Source organism: Pseudophryne corroboree, chromosome 2 (genome assembly GCF_028390025.1).
Source record: "Pseudophryne corroboree isolate aPseCor3 chromosome 2, aPseCor3.hap2, whole genome shotgun sequence".
NCBI classification, from domain to species: Eukaryota; Metazoa; Chordata; class Amphibia; order Anura; family Myobatrachidae; genus Pseudophryne; species Pseudophryne corroboree.
Window position 1 is genome coordinate 269,806,051 of NC_086445.1, and position 21,362 is coordinate 269,827,412.

At 44.6% G+C, this 21,362-nt stretch overlaps 1 long non-coding RNA gene across 1 annotated transcript in view; it reads right to left on the reverse strand.

Annotated features, from left to right (window-relative positions):
• Positions 1–3,989: 3,989 nt before the first annotated feature.
• The window catches only part of LOC135015440 (uncharacterized), a 143,705-nt gene continuing 126,332 nt past the window's right edge, over positions 3,990–21,362 (reverse strand). Inside the window, exon 7 of the long non-coding RNA XR_010213710.1 lies at positions 3,990–4,188. This is a non-coding gene — a long non-coding RNA (uncharacterized LOC135015440). The remainder of the gene's footprint in view (positions 4,189–21,362) is intronic.

Sequence of the window (21,362 nt, forward strand, 5' to 3'; positions counted from 1 at the left end):
GTTATAGCTCAAAAGTGCGTAAAGACATACAGACATTGAGGTAGGAAGGCCCTGCTTGCAAGCTTACAATCTATAGGGAAATAGGTATTGATACACAAGGATAGATGCTACCAGTTGCATAATGGTCCACCAGATTGCTAGGTTCTTAATGGGTTGTATGATATGATCAACCAGCAATGTTGGAAGACAAAATGTGAGATTATGTGGACTGTACAGAGAGGATGTAACTGGAGAGAGAAGCATTGAAGGTTATGTGGGTGGGTCTGGAATTTGGTAGGCTTGTCTGAAGAGATGAGTTTTCAGGGAACGTTTAAAGGTTTGGAGACTAGAGGAGAGTCTTATTGTGCGTGGGAGGGCATTCCACAGAGTGGGTAAAGCCCGGGTACAGTCCAGTAATTTTGAGTGGGAACAGGTAATACATGTGGATGAGAGACGCAGATCTTGTGCAGAGCGAAGAGATCTGGTAGGGAGATATTTTGAGACAAGTGAGGAGATATATGATGGTGCAGTTTGGTTAATAGCCTTGTATGTAAGTATAAGTATTTTATATTTAACACGGTAGAATACCGGTAACCAATGGAGGGACCGACAGAGCGAATCAGCAGACAAAGAACATCTAGCGAGGAAGATTAGCCTCGCAGCTGCATTTAAAATGGATTGTAGTGGTGAGAGCCTATGTTTGGGAAGACCAGTAAAGAGACTATTACAATAATCAATGCGGGAGATGAGTACATGGATTAGAGTTTTTGCAGTGTCTTGTGCAAGATAAGGCCGTATTTTGGATATCTTTTTTAGGTGCATGTAACATGATTTAGAGACAGTTTGAATGTGTGGAACAAAGGACAGTTCAGAGTCAAGGGTGACACCTAGGCAGCGAGCTTGTGGGGTAGGGTGGATAGTCGCATTGTCAACAGTTATGGAGATATCAGGTTTGTAACTACTCTTGGCTGGTGGGGAAATAATTAATTCAGTTTTGGAAATGTTGAGTTTGAGGTGGCGAGATGACATCCAAGATGAAATGGCAGACAGGCATCCAGTGACACGAGCCAATACAGATGGTTATAAATCTGGGGAGTATAGGTAGATTTGAGTATCATCAGTGTACAAATGATACTGAAATCCGAAGGAGCTGATTAGTTTACCAAGAGATGAGGTATAGAGTGAGAACAGCAGAGGACCCAAGACTGAGCCTTGCGGTACTCCAACTGATAGAGGTAGAGAAGAAGAGGTAGAATCTGACAAAGCCTAATATATCCTATATTAAACACTCTAAAAGGTTAAGAGACACAGTACGCAATTGGCGCACAAAGTACCGCAAGGGTACGCCCTTAGCGTAGCAGACGCTGTGCACAGGGTGTGAACACAGGCGTCGCAGATACTTACAGAATTAAACTTTAATAACTATACCTTAAGGAATGTACTTATACTGTAAACCTTTGTGCAGTGATAATGTGTAGATGTAATGCAGTGTTATCTTGTTAGCTTAAAAGCTGTATGAGCGTCTGTGACGCTCTGAGAACCCTTTAGCAATATAATAAACACTCAAATACCGGTCTAAGGTTCTAACACCTTTAAGGGAGAGAATGAACGTTCAATTGCAAAAGAATACACAATACAAGTTATACACTACCAAAATAACATAAAATACCTAACCGAGTTACTACACGTTAAAATACAACAAAGACACAATTACATTTAAGGGGGAAGGAGAGAGAGAATGGCTTACAACAAAATAGGAGATAAATATGGTTGCAGAGAATTTACACATGTGGGAATGATCGCTGCGCAGTTAGTCAATGCTGAGAACCTTTGTGTTGAGAAACTTGAGCTCACCCAGGCTGGCTGTCCCTATATACACATCATACAGCAACAACACAATGGTCCCTACAATACCGCATGGGACAGAAGCTAGACTCCATTTTGGGAAAAACTCCCATGATTCCAAAGTCTGTAACATATGGTTCAAAAGGGAATGCCAGCAGCCATTTTAGATTTGCAAGTCCAAACACATGGCATTCTTTGCTACACCATAGTCACATAGCAGAAGACATAAGACTCCACTATATTCCAAAATGTCTAAGCTTCAATATAATGCATATGTGCTGATTTTACAATTCCAAACCATCTAAATCACCTTTCACAATTTCAAGCCAACACAGTATCTCCATAACCAGAGCATATGGTATGCTGACTATGCTATCCTTCCAGAATCAGCACCACATATCTCATGCTGTCCATATGAGCCATCACAAGGCCAGATTACCAGGTACCCACAAGTATCAGCCTGCTATTGCTACAAGCACATGACTACAGTAACAAAAGGAAGTATGTTTTGACTTCTAACCTTCAGCAAGATGCATCATGTAAAACTACTATAATATGTTATAAATCACCATCCATAAATGTATACCAGAGATGCTATGCTACAGATTGTCTACTGTTCCAATTCATTACAGATTTCATAGAGAATCATCACAAACACCCAACAATCACACAATTGCACAAGCATCATTAACCTTAAGCCATTTGTATCTCCAAACTAACTATTCTATGCCAATCATTTCACAACTACTTTACCACAAACACATATTTAAACTATTCTATGCCATTAAGCCATGTGTATACAATACTTAGCCTTCGTAAGATCAGTCCTGGTGATGAGCCAGCCATGATTCTGGGTGCTAGGTAGCTGTGTGCAGCTACAGTACATCTGCCATATGTAGTTTTGGGAGAGTGAGCTCTGATATCAAGTTCTCAGGTATGCAGGCAACCTGTGGGTGTGTCTTTCACAGCATGTGGGCTAGCTGTATCAGTGAGCTGAGCTAGATATGTGATCTTGGTTATGCAAAATGTTGGGTGATGACTAACAAATTCCTGTCTTGTGGGAAGCTATTGTTTGGCGAATACTGTCTCACTGTCCACTTTCAGTTGAGACAATGACATCTCAGCAATCATTCTTCTGGAGACAAAACCAGCCCCATTCGTAAACAAAGTGCCAGCCCTCTTCATTGAATCTTAAAGCTTAGAGTAATTAAAGGCTATTGTATTCCATCTGCGGGAAAGAAACTGACTGGTCTTAGGTGTAATTTATTCAGAATACAATTAATCTTCAATTACTATTCCTGTGCTTAACTATGCATAAGAACATGTGAAGCCCTCCCAACATGAAAGCTATTGTTTGGGGAATCTCTAAGGTCAAAGAGCCATTTTAAATATACCATACTTTGCTGAACTCAGGGGAATATTAACTTATAAAATACATTATTTTGATTAGATATGTAGCGATCGTGTCGCATGCTAGATGCGCACAAACTCTACCGTAAATGCGCACACCGTGCGCCCGTGATGGCGAGTGTGCGCACTCACGGGAGGGTCTGTGCACGTGCAGCGGGCACACGCATGAGGTGCATATATGGCAATGTGCAGCGTGATATTTTTCTGACTTTGACAGTCCACCCTTTGGCAGTCACCAATAACTGCCACTTCCTAAAACAGTTCAAAAAGAGAAAAATATATGTCATATGTAAATACATTTCTATGATTGGGTAAGGGAGGAGAGAAGAAGGTAGGAAAAGGGTATGACCTAGTGAGATAGCAGAAGCATGTGTGTATGAATCCATGTTTTGAGGGTCATGTATCATCGTGCCGTACGTGTTTTAAATCAAGCTTCGAGGTATTGCGAAGTATACATTTGAATTCCTTCTTATCCCGTATTACGGGCCTGTGGATGGGCTGTCAAACTTTACCGAGCTCTTTTCGGCTTTTGGTTGCAACAAAATGGGGGAGCACATTTTAGTTGATGATACATGAATGGGGGGATATGTGAGTGCTGATATCTGTGCCTATATTCCCTATCGACTATGTGTGTCATTACCTGAAGGTTGTAGAAATGAAGATAAGGAGCAATTATGGTAAATGCAGTCATAAACTATGTGAGTTTAATATACATTTGCCGATTGAGGTCTTGTCTTTTGTCTTGTCTTGTCTTGATGTACATGTTGACTGTAGTCTCTTTGGGCTTTTGCCAAAATGCAAGCAAAAAGCTTTCTCAATGTCCATAGACTTACAAAAAGTGTTGGGCTAGCGTAAAATTAAAGTTACTAGGGATATGGGGGGTCTATGGCATAGTCCATCAGTTGTCTGTGTAAAAGGTTGTCAAATTCTTCTTCCAAGCGGATGTCTTTGTACCTTGGAGGAAAACAAAGGAGAAACGGGTGAAAGAAACAGGTCGTGGAATCACCTTTTATCACAGCGTGGTTTCAATGGTTGGGTCGTAAATCAAATCAATTTTGTTATGCGATACAGTCATTACTTCAGGCGGTACTTTTTCAATATAACATAATCCCTCTGAGTTTGGGGCAAGCCGTTCATACGCCAGTACATCTGCCATATGTGGTTTTGGGAGAGTGAGCTCTGATATCAAGTTCTCAGGTATGCAGGCAACCTGTGGGTGTGTCTTTCACAGCATGTGGGCTAGCTGTATCAGTGAGCTGAGTTAGATATGTGATCTTGGTTATGCAAAATGTTGGGTGATGACTAACAAATTCCTGTCTTGTGGGAAGCTATTGTTTGGCGAATACTGTCTCACTGTCCACTTTCAGTTGAGACAATGACATCTCAGCAATCATTCTTCTGGAGACAAAACCAGCCCCATTCATAAACAAAGTGCCAGCCCTCTTCATTGAATCTTAAAGCTTAGAGTAATTAAAGGCTATTGTATTCCGTCTGCGGGAAAGAAACTGACTGGTCTTAGGTGTTATTTATTCGGAATACAATTAATCTTCAATTACTATTCCTGTGCTTAACTATGCATAAGAACATGTGAAGCCCTCCCAACATGAAAGCTATTGTTTGGGGAATCTCTAAGGTCAAAGAGCCATTTTAAATATACCATACTTTGCTGAACTCAGGGGAATATTAACTTATAAAATACATTATTTTGATTAGATATGTAGCGATCGTGTCGCATGCTAGATGCGCACAAACTCTACCGTAAATGCGCACACCATGCGCCCGTGACGGCGAGTGTGCGCACGCATGGGAGGGTATGTGCACGTGCAGCGGGCACACGCATGAGGTGCATATATGGCAATGTGCAGCGTGATATTTTTCTGACTTTGACAAATCAGAGAAGTGAACACTGAAAGAGCGATTAGATAGGTAGGATGAGAACCAAGTAAGTGCCATGTCCTGAAGATCTAGGGATTGTAGTATTTGTATGAGAAGAGAGTGGTCAACAGTTTCAAAAGCAGCAGAGAGATCTAGAAGAATAAGTGGTGTGTACTGGGCTTTCGATCTAGCAGTGACTAGATCATTCACTACTTTGGTCAGTGCCGTCTCTGTGGAGTGTTGGGTATGAAAGCCTGACTGAAGTGGGTCCAATAAGTTGTGAGAGTTAAGAAAGTGTGCAAGGCGAGTGTAGGCAAGTCTCTCAAGCCGCTTGGAGAGACCTGGTAGCTGAGATATGGGACGGTAGTTAGAGTGTGTTTGGGTCAGAGTTGTGTTTTTTCAGAATGGGAGTAATCACTGCATGTTTAAACAGAGAAGGAAAGATACCAGTAGAGAGAGATTACAGATTTTAGTTAAGGATGGGATAAGCACAGGAGACAAGGTTTTACTGACCTTTGAGCGTATAGGATCAAGAAGAGAGGTAGTGGAGTAGGAGGATGAAAAGAGTGTTGATACTTCATCTTCACTTGTGGGATCAAATGAAGAGAAAGTGCCAGAGGTCTCAGGCAGGGAATTGAGCAGGTCACTGGCTGAGTTAGAGCATACCATTTCATCTTGGATTTTATCAATCTTACCCTTGAAGTAGGAAGCAAGTTCTTGTACACTGATAGTAGCAGGTAATGATTAATTATTGAAAATAAATGTTGTTTGAAAGGCAATTACTTTCCATTTATATTGTCAACCAGGGCAGAAAATAGGGCTGTGCCACAGAGCCCTTGGGGTGGAGCTGTTGCTGCCCCATAGCCCCTGCATCTGGCTAACAAAGTGCCTGGAACGGCACCCTGGAGTCAGTATTGCTACTGCAGTGCTCCCCAGTGCATGCCAAGGATGTTCTGAGCTGTGCCGTGCTTCCCAGTGCAGACAGCTCTACTCCCTCAGCATGATGTCATGCGCTCAGGTGGCAGTGCTGGCACAGACACAGTGCTGCCCTGTTATGGTACTGTTGTCAACATTTGGCGAGAATGAATTGTCCACAAAAGCACATGGCATGCTTTCACCACTCCTGGAAAGCTTAGTCATGAAATTGGCAAGTATGCTTGCAACATTTTTTCCAACTTTTGCTGCCTGAGACCCTCATGGGTCGGAAAAGGGTGTGTGACCTCAAGTGGGAGGTAGTGGCCTTGTAGCCCAGGCCTGCTTTCATCATTTTGGGGGTATGCAACTGAGCAGCCCCCTGGCTCACCTCTATGCAATGTTTAGATGCAGAGCAGCAGTGATCAATTGCTCCCCTAACCTTCCCCCTCATCCATGGGACACTGTGGCCCGCGGTTGGGACATCAGGACAGTGTCTGAATAGTGGGAGGGACAGCAATGCTATCAGTGTTTCCACATACAGGGTTTTTTCTATGTACTACAGCATTTCAAAAGCAAATCTAAACAGTGAAATTTGAAATTTTGACAAAAAAATAGATTGAAATCAGGAAATTTGGAATTTGAAAGTGGAAATAAAAAAATGCTGTTCTCTTATGTTGCTGTGTTTGTCTTCTGGTTTAATTTACTTATTTTTGTTTCATTTTCCTTAGCAGCTAGGACATGCCATATGTGTTCTTCAAAACTTTCACTCCTAAAAAACATATTTTCTAGACCCTAGTGGTTTAAATTCTATACGATGTTGGGCAAGGCATGCACTGATTTGTAGTTCCACATTATGGCTGTCAAATCTCATGTTGCCTACTGCTTTTCTACATTACATTCCCTTGTCTGCTGAAACACTATTTATCAGCCATTCCTCTCATTCAGAAATTGGTGGACATCACAGTAGCACTTACCAGTGTGACTTAAAGCATTGGTAAATTGGTTCTGTGCTTTGTAATTTTTCCCATAGAAAACAATTATACCAATTATGTGCTATTTCAGTATTTCAGAGTACTTGCCATAAAAGATATTTTATTATTGAGAATTAAGCAATTTGTGCTAAAAGTATGACCAATAGCATGAAATTATCTTGCTGCATGGCTATTAAATGACTGCTCATGTCTTCCCAAATGTGAAATCTTACTAATCACAACTAACATTTATACTTTTCAATTCTAAATATGTCTTATATAAATATGTCAGTACTCTGGGCCTTAGGAGTACTTTAGTGCTAGGTTGCACCCACTGCGTGTGAGTGACGGTTAGTCCACACAGTAGGCAACTTAACCAGGTCTCAGGTTTATTAGCCAGGTAGCGTGTGTTGATATTGGCACAATTTTCCATATCGGAACAACAAATTGTTCTGATTGTCTAATGTACCTGTGGGTTACCGTGGGTCATATGCAACATACTGTAGTTCGGCCAACCAGAAGGTATAATGGGGGTCATTCCGAGTTGTTCGGTCGTTATTTTTTTTTTGCAACGGAGCGATTAGTCGCTAATGCGCATGCGCAATGTCCGCAGTAAATTTGCTATGCAGTTAGGTATTTTACTCACTGCATTACGAGGATTTTTCTTCATTCTGGTGATCGTTATGTGATTGACAGGAAGTGGGTGTTTCTGGGCGGAAACTGGCCGTTTTATGGGTGTGTGTGAAAAAACGCTACAGTTTCTGGGAAAAACGCGGGAGTGGCTGGAGAAACGGAGGAGTGTCTGGGCGAACGCTGGGTGTGTTTGTGACGTCAAACCAGGAACGACACTGACTGAACTGATCGCAGATGCCGAGTAAGTCTGGAGCTACTCAGAAACTGCTAAGAAGTGTCTATTCGCAATTCTGCTAATCTTTCGTTCGCAATTTTGATATGCTAAGATTCACTCCCAGTAGGCGGCGGCTTAGCATGTGCAAAGCTGCTAAAAGCAGCTTGCGAGCGAACAACTCGGAATGACCCCCCAATGTGCGACTGGGTGCATTGTAATGAAGGACTCAATGAGATGTCACTCTGTCCTCCATTACATCATCTAATGTGTGCGCCTTTAATGACAGTTGTCATGAATCAGCTGCTTTTTGGGGGGGAAGGGGGGGGGGTTAGTTAACTGTGTGTTATTTTGAGGACAAGTTTTGACCAGTATTGTCAAAGAGAAAAGAGAAGTAATGGTGAAAATTCCTATGTCCATAATATCATAACGCTGCATATAGTGCCTGATTCATTCCTGATCACTGCTGTGCGTTTTCACACAGCGGGCGATCAGGTACTAAATGCACAGGCGTATGCACCGCAATGCGCATGTGCGTCGGACAACAACAAAGGGCATCACTGGTCAATGACGGGATGGTGAGAAAAATTCGATCGCACGGGCGTTCGCAAAGTGATTGACAGGAGAAGGCCATTTGCAGGTGGTAATTGAGCGTTTTTTGGGAGTGTCCGGAAAAAACTCAGGCGTGCCCAAGCGTTTTCAGGGTGGGTGTCTGAAATCAGCTCCTGCCTCGATCAGTCTCTTCTCATCACACTGTAGGAGTAAGTACTGGGCTGCGCAGAGACTGCACACAGTGGCTTTTTGCAGCTAGGCGTACACATAGGATCGCACACTTACACAGCAAATATACACTCCCCCTGGAGGCGGCGACTATCTGAATGCAGGACAGCAAAATTAGCAGCCCAGCGATCAGGTCTGAATCACCCCCTTTTCCATGACGTCCTAAGTGGATGCTGGGACTCTGTAAGGACCATGGGGGAATAGCAGCTCCGCAGGAGACTGGGCACAACTGAAGAAAGCTTTAGGACTACCTGGTGTGCACTGGCTCCTCCCACTATGACCCTCCTCCAGACCTCAGTTAGGATAAAACGCCCACTACCTCAGATGGCAGACACAGATGTCGACACGGAGTCTGACTCCAGTGTCGAGGAGGTTGAGACATATACACAATCCACTAGGAACATCCGTTGCATGATCTCGGCAATGAAAAATGTGTTACACATTTCAAACATTAACCCAAGTACCACAAAAAAGGGGTTTTATGTTTGTGGAGAAAAAGCAGTCAGTGTTTTGTTCCACCATCAGATGAGTGAATGAAGTGTGTGAAGAAGCGTGGGTTCCCCCGATAAGAAACTGGTAATTTCTAAAAAGTTACTGATGGCGTACCCTTTCCCGCCAGAGGATAGGTCACGTTGGGAGATATCCCCTAGGGTGGATAAGGCGCTCACACGTTTGTCAAAAAAGGTGGCACTGCCGCCTTAGGATACTGCCACTTTGAAGGAGCCTGCTGATAAAAAGCAGGAGGCTATCCTGAAGTCTGTATATACACACTCAGGTACTATACTGAGACCTGCAATTGCCTCAGCATGGATAGTGCTGCTGCAGCGTGGTCTGTTACCCTGTCAGGACAGGGATACTATTTTGCTAACCATAGAGCATATTAAAGACGTAGTCTTATATATGAGGGATGCACAGAGGGATATTTGCCGGCTGGCATCCAGAATTAATGCAATGTCCATTCTGCCAGGAGGGTATTAGGGACCCGGCAGTGGACAGGTGATGCTGACTTTAAAAGGCACATCTGCCTTATAAGGGTGAGGAATTGTTGGGGAAGGTCTCTGGGACCTCGTACCCACAGCAACAGCTGGGAAGAAAAAATTTTACCTCGGGTTTCCTCACAGCCTAAGAAAGCACTGTTTTATCAGGTACAGTCCTTTCGGCTTCAGAAAAGCAAGCTGGTCAAAGGCGCTTCCTTTCTGCCCAGAGACAAGGGAAGAGGGAAAAAGCTGCACCAGACAGCCAGTTCCCAGGATCAAAAATCTTCCCCCGCTTCCTCTGAGTCCACCGCATGACGCTGGGGCTCCACAGGTGGAGCCAGGTGCGGTGGGGGCGCGTCTCGGGAACTTCAGCGACCAGTGGGCTCGCTCACAGGTGGATCCCTGGGTTCTGCAAGTAATATCACAGGGATACAAGCTGGAGTTCGAGGCGACTCCCCCTCACCGTTACCTCAAATCAGCCTTGCCTGCTGCCCTCAGAGAAAGGGGAGGTAGTACTGGCGGCAATTCACAAGCTGTACTTCCAGCAGGTGATAATCAAGGTACCCCTCCTTCAACAAGGCCGGGGTTACTATTCCACAATGTTTGTGGTACCGAAACCAGACGGTTCGGTGAGACCCATTCTAAAATTGAAATCCTTGAACACTTATATACGAAGGTTCAAGTTCAAAATGGAATAGCTCAGGGCGGTTATTGCAAGCCTGGACGAAGGGGATTACATGGTATCACTGGACATCAAAGATGCTTACCTGCATGTCCCCATTTACCCTCCTCACCAGGAGTACCTCAAAATTGTGGTACAGGACTGTCATTACCAATTCCAGACGTTGCCGTTGGTCTGTCCCCGGCACCGAGGGTATTTACCAAGGCAATGTCCGAAATGACGATACTCCTTCAAAAAAAAAAGGGAGTTATAATTATCCCTACTTGGACGATCTCCTTATAAAGGCGAGGTCCAGGGAGCAGTTGTTGGTCAGAGTAGCACTATCTCGGGAAGTGCTGCAACAGCACGGCTGGATTCTGAATATTCCAAAGTCGCAGCTGGTTCCTACGACACGTCTACTGTTCCTGGGTATGGTTCTGGACACAGAACAGGAATAAGTGTTTCTCCCGGAGGAGAAGGCCAAGGAGTTGTCATCTCTAGACAGAGACCTCCTAAAACAAATACAGGTGTCGGTGCATCAATGCACGCGAGTCCTGGGAAAGATGGTGGCTTCTTACGAAGAAATTTCATTCGGCAGGTTCCATGCAAGGATCTTCCAGTGGGATCTGTTGGACAAGTGGTCCGGGTCGCATCTTCAGATGCATCGGCTGATAACCCTGTCTCCAAGGGCCAGGGTGTCGCTGTTGTGGTGGCTGCAGAGTGCTCATCTTCTAGAGGGCCGCAGATTCGGCATACAGGACTGGGTCCTGGTGACCACGGATGCCAGCCTTCGAGGCTGGGGGGCAGTCACACAGGGAAGAAACTTCCAAGGACTATGGTCGAGTCAGGAGACTTCCCTACACATAAATATTCTGGAACTAAGGGCCATTTACAATGCCCTAAGTTAGGCTAGACCCCTGCTTCAACACCAGCCGGTGCTGATCCAGTCAGACAACATCACGGCGGTCGCCCATGTATACCAACAGGGCGGCACAAGAAGCAGGATGGCGATGGCAGAAGCCACAAGGATTTTCCGATGGGCGGAAAATCATGTGTTAGCACTGTCAGCAGTGTTCATTTCCGGAGTGGACAACTGGGAAGCAGACTTTCTCAGCTGGCACGACTTCCACCCGGGAGAGTGGGGATTTTATTCAGAAGTCTTCCAAATGATTGTACACCATTGGGAAAGGCCACAGGTGGACATGATGGCGTCCCGCCTCAACAAAAAGCTAAAAAGATATTGCGCCAGATCAAGGGACCCTCAGGCGATAGCTGTGGACGCTCTGGTGACACCGTGGGTGTACCAGTCAGTTTATGTGTTTCATCCTCTTCCTCTCATACCCAAGGTACTGAGGATAATAAGAAAATGAGGAGTAAGAACTATACTCATTGTTCCGGATTGGCCAAGAAGAGCTTGGTACCCGGAACTTCAAGAACTGATCTCAGAGGACCCATGGCCTCTGCCGCTCAGACAGGACCTGCTGCAGCAGGGGCCCTGTCTGTTCCAAGACTTACCGCGGCTGCGTTTGATGGCATGGCGGTTGAACGCCGGATCCTGAAGGAAAAGGGCATTCCGGAGGAAGTCATCCCTACGCTGATTAAAGCTAGGAAAGAAGTGACTGCAAACCATTATCACCGCATATGGCGAAAATATGTTGCGTGGTGTGAGGCCAGGAAGGCCCCAACGGAGGAATTTCAGCTGGGCCGTTTTCTGCACTTCCTACAGTCAGGGGTGACTATGGGCCTAAAATTGGGTTCCATTAAGGTCCAGATTTCGGCTCTGTCGATTTTCTTCCAGAAAGTACTGGCTTCCCTGCCTGAAGTTCAGACATTTGTTAAGGGAGTGCTGCATATTCAACCCCCTTTTGTGCCTCCAGTGGCACCTTGGGATCTCAACGTGGTGTTGGATTTCCTAAAGTCGCATTGGTTTGAGCCACTTAAAACCGTGGATTTGAAATATCTCACGTGGAAAGTGGTCATGCTGTTGACCTTGGCTTCGGCCAGGCGTGTGTCAGAATTGGCGGCTTTGTCATGTAAAAGCCCTTATCTGATTTTCCATATGGATAGGGCAGAATTGAGGACTCGTCCCCAGTTTCTCCCTAAGGTGGTATCAGCTTTTCATTTGAACCAACCTATTGTAGTGCCTGCGGCTACTAAAGACTTGGAGGATTCCAAGTTGTTGGACGTAGTCAGGGCCCTGAAAATTTATGTTTCCAGGACAGCTAGTGTCAGGAAAACTGACTCGCTATTTATCCTGTATGCACCCAACAAGCTGGGTGCTCCTGCTTCAAAGCAGACTATTGCTCGCTGGATCTGTAGTACGATTCAGCTTGCACATTCTGCGGCTGGACTGCCGCATCCTAGATCAGTGAAAGCCCATTCCACGAGGAAGGTGGGCTCTTCTTGGGCGGCTGCCCGAGGGGTCTCGGCTTTACAACTTTGCCGAGCAGCTACTTGGTCGGGGTCAAATACATTTGCAAAATTCTACAAGTTTGATACTCTGGCTGAGGAGGACCTAGAGTTTGCTCATTCGGTGCTGCAGAGTCATCCGCACTCTCCCGCCCGTTTGGGAGCTTTGGTATAATCCCCATGGTCCTTATGGAGTCCCAGCATCCACTTAGGACGTCAGAGAAAATAAGATTTTACTCACCGGTAAATCTATTTCTCGTAGTCCGTAGTGGATGCTGGGCGCCCATCCCAAGTGCGGATTGTCTGCAATACTTGTATATAGTTATTGTTTAACTAAAGGGTTATTGTTGAGCCATCTGTTGATAGGCTCAGTTATATTTCATACTGTTAACTGGGTATAGTATCACGAGTTATACGGTGTGATTGGTGTGGCTGGTATGAGTCTTACCCGGGATTCAAAATCCTTCCTTATTGTGTCAGCTCTTCCGGGCACAGTATCCTAACTGAGGTCTGGAGGAGGGTCATAGTGGGAGGAGCCAGTGCACACCAGGTAGTCCTAAAGCTTTCTTTAGTTGTGCCCAGTCTCCTGCGGAGCCGCTATTCCCCCATGGTCCTTACGGAGTCCCGGCATCCACTACGGACTACGAGAAATAGATTTACCGGTGAGTAAAATCTTATTATTCTGTTAATGTCAGAATATTATAATAAATAACTGTTATGAATGTGACCATCTACACTACAGTCTTAAATAAAATATACTGTCAGTATAAATGGCTCCACATCTAAAATTAAGTTATGATAAGAAGAGATCACTGAATACATAAAACTTAATGCTGGCATGAATTTACAATTTTATAGCTGCAGCCGGCACAGGACGTTTTTATCAGCCATATGCAACACTTGCAAAGACTAGGGGGGTGAATCAGACCTGCTAAATGTAACTGTCCTACAGTATGCTGTCATGCTACAGTTTTCACTATAAAAATGGTTAGATTAATACAAACAAGATATTTATAACTTATAATAAGTATCTTCTTGGTAATATTGCAATCATTTTTATAGTTACAACTTGCCAGATTTGCAGGGTTCCCTGGAATTACAGGGAGAAACAAGATGTGAGGCAGCAACAGCTCAGCCTCACCTCTCATACTCAGACACAGCATGTCACTGTGTGAAGACCAGGGCAGGGCCACACCAAGACCAGTAATACAGCTAAGAAATAGGGCAATGTGAGGCATGCCTCCCAGTTAGGGGATGTGCCTTTAGCTATGATGGACCAATCCAGGAAGTCTGAACAGCGCTGATGCAGTGAGAAAAAGCCAGAGGGGTACAGTGAGCTCTACACTAGAGATGAGCGGGTTCGGTTTCTCTGAATCCGAACCCGCACGAACTTCATGTTTTTTTTCACGGGTCCGAGCGACTCGGATCTTCCCGCCTTGCTCGGTTAACCCGAGCGCGCCCGAACGTCATCATGACGCTGTCGGATTCTCGCGAGACTCGGATTCTATATAAGGAGCCGCGCGTCGCCGCCATTTTCACACGTGCATTGAGATTGATAGGGAGAGGAGGTGGCTGGCGTCCTCTCCATTTAGATTAGGAGAGAGAGAGAGAGATTGACCTGAGGCTGATACTGTAGAAGAGAGTGCAGAGTTTAGTGACTGACCACAGTGACCACCAGCAGTGCAGTTGTTTTATTTAATATATCCGTTCTCTGCCTGAAAAAAACGGTACACACAGTGACTCAGTCACATACCATATCTGTGTGCACTGCTCAGCCCAGTGTGCTGCATGCCTGCATCATCTATGTATATATTATATATCTGACTGTGCTCAGCTCACACAGCTTATAATTGTGGGGGAGACTGGGGAGCACTGCAGTGCCAGTTATAGGTTATAGCAGGAGCCAGGAGTACAAGACAGTCACATACCATATCTGTGTGCACTGCTCAGCCCAGTGTGCTGCATCATCTATGTATATATTATATATCTGACTGTGCTCAGCTCACACAGCTTATAATTGTGGGGGAGACTGGGGAGCACTGCAGTGCCAGTTATAGGTTATAGCAGGAGCCAGGAGTACATATTATATTAAAATTAAACAGTGCACACTTTTGCTGCAGGAGTGCCACTGCCAGTGTGACTGACCAGTGACCTGACCACACTGACCACCAGTATAGTTAGTAGTATACTATATTGTGATTGCCTGAAAAAGTTAAACACTCGTCGTGTGACTTCACTTGTGTGGTGTTTTTTTTTTTATTCTATAAAAAACTCATTCTGCTGACAGACAGTGTCCAGCAGGTCCGTCATTATATAATATATATACCTGTCCGGCTGCAGTAGTGATATATATATATTTTTTATATCATTATTTATCATCCAGTCGCAGCAGACACAGTACGGTAGTTCACGGCTGTAGCTACCTCTGTGTCGGCACTCGGCAGTCCATCCATAATTGTATACCACCTACCCGTGGTTTTTTTTTCTTTCTTCTTTATACTGTCAAAGTCAGAAAAATATCTCTATGCACACTACCATATTTGCACCTCACACAGGTCCGTGCTGCGCGTGCGTACGCTCTCCCGTACGTGCGCATACTCACAGTCGCGGGCACCCGCAGGCGCATGGTATGCGTATTTATGGTAGAGTTTATGCGATCGTAGCGTGCGACTCAATCATTACATATTTTCAGTAATAATGTATTTTGTAGATCATGGTCCCTTTGATAGATTCTGAAAGTTTGGTTAATATAGAATGTTTATGAACAGAGGAATCCCTCTTTGTTTGATACGAAGGGTCAGACAGGAGTAATACAGTGGTGTTTAGTATCCATCGGAAGAATATTTAATTAGAAATATTCCGGTGTTGGTTTGAAACAGATCAATCGCTCGTGCGAATAGTTATGGACATAAGAAGTTTATGAACATTTACTTTATTTGCACTTTATTACCCATGCGGCGGGAAACCCAGTTTCCCTCCCACCTGAGCAGTTGGAAATAGTCACAGCCCACCTGTATGAATCAACCTATGACCTTTTGTTATGATGCGAAGCCGAATTCCTATGTCCAATGAACAATGAGATTGTAGGGACCATTGAATTGTATTGTGTGTGGGGCATAAATAGGCAGGCCGACCGTATCCAGTTCTCTCTCTCTTCAACGGTTCTCATTGCTGATAATCGGGAGCTGGATATCGAGGCGCATGCGATCGTTCCCCTTGTGCGTAAGTTTTCTCCGTAATCATATTGTCTTACTGTGAGCCATCTCTCTCTCTCTCTATCTCTCTCTCTCTCTCTATCTCTCTCGTATTTTACTTTAATTGTATTGTATTGTATTTCCTGTGTAGTTTATCTGGTTAGTTGGTTTATGTTATATTGTAGTGTATCATTTGTACTGTGATTCCTTTTGCAAGTATAATAGTCATAATACATATAATAGGTTTCGGACCCTAAGCCCAGGTATCTGTGTATTCTTTATAGTGTTAAGTATTTCTCTGAGCGTCGGTGACGCTCAAGCAGCTTTGTAGTTAATCAGGTTACACCAGGTTGCACTTACACTCTGTCTCTACACTAAGGTATACTGTGTATCTCACTGTTAAAGGTATAGATATAAAGGTTTAACGTTGTAAGCGTCTGCACCGCTGGTGATCTCCTCGTGGTCCCGAGCGTACGCTACGCTATAGCGAATCATTACGTTAGTCGGCAGCCAATAGCGTGCCTGCCTGTGATCACTGGGCCGTAAGCGAACGTGACGCTTGAGCGTCTCGACTACGGCTGAGCGATCGCTACGCAACTTGCGTACCCTTACGGTACTTCTTACGTAGATAGCATACAGTGTTCTTAGACCTCTTAAAGTGTTTTATATACGATAAATATTTAGCTTTATCAATTGGCGGCTCGCCCGTCCTTCACATATCTGCACTAGGTAGATCAGCAGACATTATCCCTCAGCAAAGGGCGGGAGGTTGTATCCCTCGTAGTGCTGACAGGATAAGCGTCTGCTTCGCTTAGGTAAAGAGTGCTGAAGGAATCCGGGAACCGGAGGTAAGAACAAAACGCTAGTGTCTTTTAAAACTGTTTATTTTTTTCTGTCTTGCGTACACACGCACGCACACATATATATCTGCATTTCCTTTTCTTTTTCATTTTCGTATATCACTCTCCTGTCTGCCAGTTTTTATAGTTGATAGAAGTGCTAAAAGAGAGTTGCCGTTATTTCATAGTTTAAGAGTAAAGGTAATATAGTTAAAAGATAGACAAAACACACAGTTTTGCCTGGGAGATAAGGCGAAGTCAGTGTGTTGTGTGGTAGATGATCAAGGATCATCTACATTGATAAAAGTATAAATTGTGTTACGGTGGATCTTTGCTTTGCGTATACGTGTCTCTAACAAAGACCTGCGTACGCAATCCAAAGGCCGACGCACGCAGCGTACGTTACGCAACGGAGCGTCTGGGTACGCCCACGTAGCTCAAGTCACGATAAGTTGATTTTTAACGCAGAGCGATAAATAACGCAAAGCGATAAATAACGCGAGGCGAGAAATAACGCAAGTCTATTTTTGGGTGTCCGAAATTTAGTTAACAGATCCTGCTCCTAATTGGTAACACACCTGATCTGAAGAAAAATTTCTGCGCAGAAATAGAAATAGAAACAAAAGTGTACATGTGATGAGTGAGTGTTTTTACAATTTTTAAAGGTTGAACCACAAGAAAAGTCGAGTACTCGTGAGGTACATGCGTGTAAGTGACGTGCACGGTGGCTAGGGAGGCATCTCTGGTTAAAAATACAATTTTGAGCATTAGAGTATAGCAGACCAGGAGGTCATACTGTAACAAGACCAGGAGGTCATACTGTAACAAGACCAGGAGGTCATAACAGACCAGGAGGTCCAGGTACAGCCGACAAGGAAGTCCGCTATACAGTTCACAGGCACAACACCGAAAAGGGTTGGTGCAACACCCATATAGGCCATATAAGCTCTGGCTGAAGGAATTCGCAGTCGTAAGTTTCGATTCCATTGGTCTTTCCGTACATAAGCTTAGTTGTTTGTGTACTGAACGACTGGACCGCACGTAAGTGTGTGCAGTAGTTAGTAATCTGACCTAATACCATTAGAGTAAAGGGGTCACAAACGCTATCTGTACACTCTAACGTGATTTGTGTAATTTTTTATTTTAAGGGAAGTTCGCTGCTCACTCAGGAACTGTCCAGCAACCAATAGTTACTGGAAAGAGTAAGTGTTCTTCGGATAACCCTCGCAGGTTCCAGTAAATAGAGGTTCAGGTCGCAGGGGCCCTAGGTCGAGTACGCCAGCACCATATCGGTGTGATCAGGTCGTATTGGTCGGCGTGGGCGAGTGAGTGGGGTACTCGGTAAACCGCCACCGTCAGCCTATTGTTGGCATTTGGTTTTGCGTAAAGGGTTGGCTAAATAAAGCAACACTTTCGAACTATGGGGGCCACTTGTTCAGGTAGGGGGCGATCAACCTCGGTTCGGGTTGATTCAGTGGTCCGACCAATTGGGTCGGCCAGGTATATAATGTGTGAGAAATATGGAAGTCACACAGAAACTTTATGTGATGAATGGGAGAGAATGACTGTACATGACGGGGAGAAATTCCCAAGAATAGGGAGCTTCAGCTCAGAAGTGTTACAAAATTTAAGGAGGAGGATATGTCTCATAAAATCAACAAAGAGACGAATCCAGCATTATGATTATTTACAGTTGTGGCAACAGGAAGGTGAGATACAGAGAGGTTTGGCTCAGGCGGCGGGATCTGGCTCTAACAGAAAACTGATTGCCACGGCCCCGCCGCCACCATACATATCAGGAGAGAAGTTGATTGCGGAGAAAGACGCACTAAGGTGTAACACAAAATCACTTAGTAACTGTGTAAATGTTAATGATATTGTTAACCCATTAACCCATGCAAGTATTAACCCGTGCAAGTTGTACCCTGTTTTGAACTTTCCTCAGGAGTGTGATCAAGAGGACGAATCGGCAACGATTTCAGCGCTCTCTCTAGCAGCCACCATAGCAGAGACCACAGTAGGCACAGCTCCACCCACGAGATTAGTAAAGGCCCCTAGCGGAGGGATAGGTGAGGTCATATCAACTGGTAAGTACGGCACCATGCATTATGCTGAGACTATTTCACCACAGCCTGTAGAATCTACACAGAATGAGGTTGTTAGAATTACACCTGTTAGAGTAATAGCAGTGCCAAATGGGAAAACAGACGCATCAGGAGCCACTCCCATTAGGAACATTGCCATGTACACCCCATTTTCCCGAATGGAATTAAGGACCATAGTGTCTGAATTTCCTGACCCTAGAAAAGACTTAGTTGCCAGTCAAAAATACATCAGAGACTTAGGTAACACTGTAGAGCCCAACAATAAAGACTGGCAGATATTGCTGAGAGCATGTTTACCCTCAAATGTCGACGCAACTCAATTTTTAGCTGATTGCGGACTAGGTCATGATGTACCTCTTACAGATGTGTACAACCAAGATAATGTGAAAAGAATAAACTTGCAGCTAAAAGAGTATTTCCCAGCAGTAGCTAAATGGAATAAGATATTCTCCATTAAACAGAAGGAGTCAGAGACAGCTGCAGAGTATTTTCACAGAGCATTATTAGAAATGGCAAAATACACAGGCATAGAGGACATTAAAACAGACACAAACCATCGGGAAGTAGCAGTATCGGTACTGATGGATGGTTTAAAAGAGTCATTGAAGACTAGGGTACAGACCACGCAACCATGTTGGCGAGGTCTGTCTGTGGCTACTTTGAGAGAGGCTGCTATTGCTCACGATAGAAACATCACCAGACACAGGGAGCAACAAGGTGATAAATTAATGTCAGTAAGTATACAGGCTCTGACCACAAGGCAGCCTTTGTTTGTATCACCAAATCCTGTGGGTAAGTCAAGTATGGTTACTTGTTATTCTTGTCACAAACAGGGACACATGGCACGAGATTGTAGAGTAAAGAATCCACGAAACTCATACCAAACCCCTAGACAACGACACGACACACGACATTGGGAGCAAGGTCCGCAGAAACGGAGTTATGAGCCACATACAGGGGAAACAAAAAGATATCCCCCAAACAGAGACTGGCATGCCTCTGGTAGTTCCCAACTATCTCCCTCACAAGTAGTTGCTGCCAGCGGGATTCAGGGAGGTCACCATACCCAATAGGGGTGTGGCCATACCTGTAATCTGCAGCCAGTAAAATTAATTGCCAATCTTGGAAGTGAACCCGAGATCGCAATTAATGTAGCTGGTAAAACTTTAAACTTTCTTGTAGACACAGGGGCGGCCAAGTCAGTGATAAATTCGACAGTGGGCATGAGAACCACTGGTAGGACAATTCCAGCCGTGGGAGTAACAGGAGTAGTCCAGCACTACCCTGTTAGCAAACCAGCCGAGATTACAATAGGGCCTTTGCATACCAAGCATTCCTTTTTGCTGGCTGCATCGGCACCAACTAATCTCCTGGGAAGAGACTTACTGTGTAAAATGGGGTGCGTCATTTATTGTACTCCTGAAGGTGTATTCTTGGACATACCTGAGAAACACGCTCAGGAAGTGCGAGACATGTTAGACTCCCCATCAAAATTAATGTCACATACCATTATGACAAATAGGAATCCATCCCAAATAGAAGAGATGACATCTCAGATACCAGAGTCACTTTGGACAAAAGACGGACAAGACACTGGATTAATGGCAAACGTAGCTCCAGTAGTTGTACAAGTAAAAGATGGTAGGATAGCTCCAAAAATCCCACAGTACCCTCTGAAGCCAGAGGTGGAGTTAGGAGTTTACCCAGTAATAGAGCGCTTGCTACAACAGGGCATTCTGGTAAGAACGTCCAGCACTGCTAATAGTCCCATCTTCCCTGTGAAAAAGAGTGGGGGGAGGGGTTACAGACTAGTGCAGGATCTAAGGGGGATTAACAAAATAGTTGAGAGTCAGTTCCCCGTAGTGCCAAATCCAGCTGTCATCCTAATGCAAATCCCTCCCACTGCCAAATTTTTCACTGTTATTGACCTCTGCTCCGCTTTCTTTTCGGTACCTCTGCACCCTGACAGCCAATATTTGTTTGCGTTTACATACAGAGGAGTCCAATACACGTGGACTCGATTACCCCAAGGTTTCATAGATAGTCCAAGTATATTTTCTCAGGCTTTGCATGATTGTTTACAGTCTTTCCAACCAGACAGTGGATCAGTATTGATACAGTATGTGGACGATTTATTACTGTGTTCAGATTCACTGGAAGCATCTCTGAAGGATACGAAACAGCTCCTGTTTCATCTTTCAGACACAGGACACAAGGTGTCCAAAGACAAGTTACAATTATGCCAAACTAAGGTAAAATATTTGGGACACTGTCTAACACAAGGACTGAGACACCTGACCGCTGATAGAATCCAAGCAATTAGAGACATGACTCTGCCACAAACCCAGCAACAGATCAGAACGTTTTTAGGAATGTGTGGGTATTGCCGTAATTGGATCCCAGGGTTTTCCATTTTGGCGTTACCTTTGCAGGAAATGGTCTCCTCAAACAAACCTGATAGGATTTCGCATACAGACGAGTCCGAAACAGCATTTGAGAGACTCAAACAGTGCCTAACGCAGGCACCAGCACTAGGTATGCCAGACTATGGGAAACCC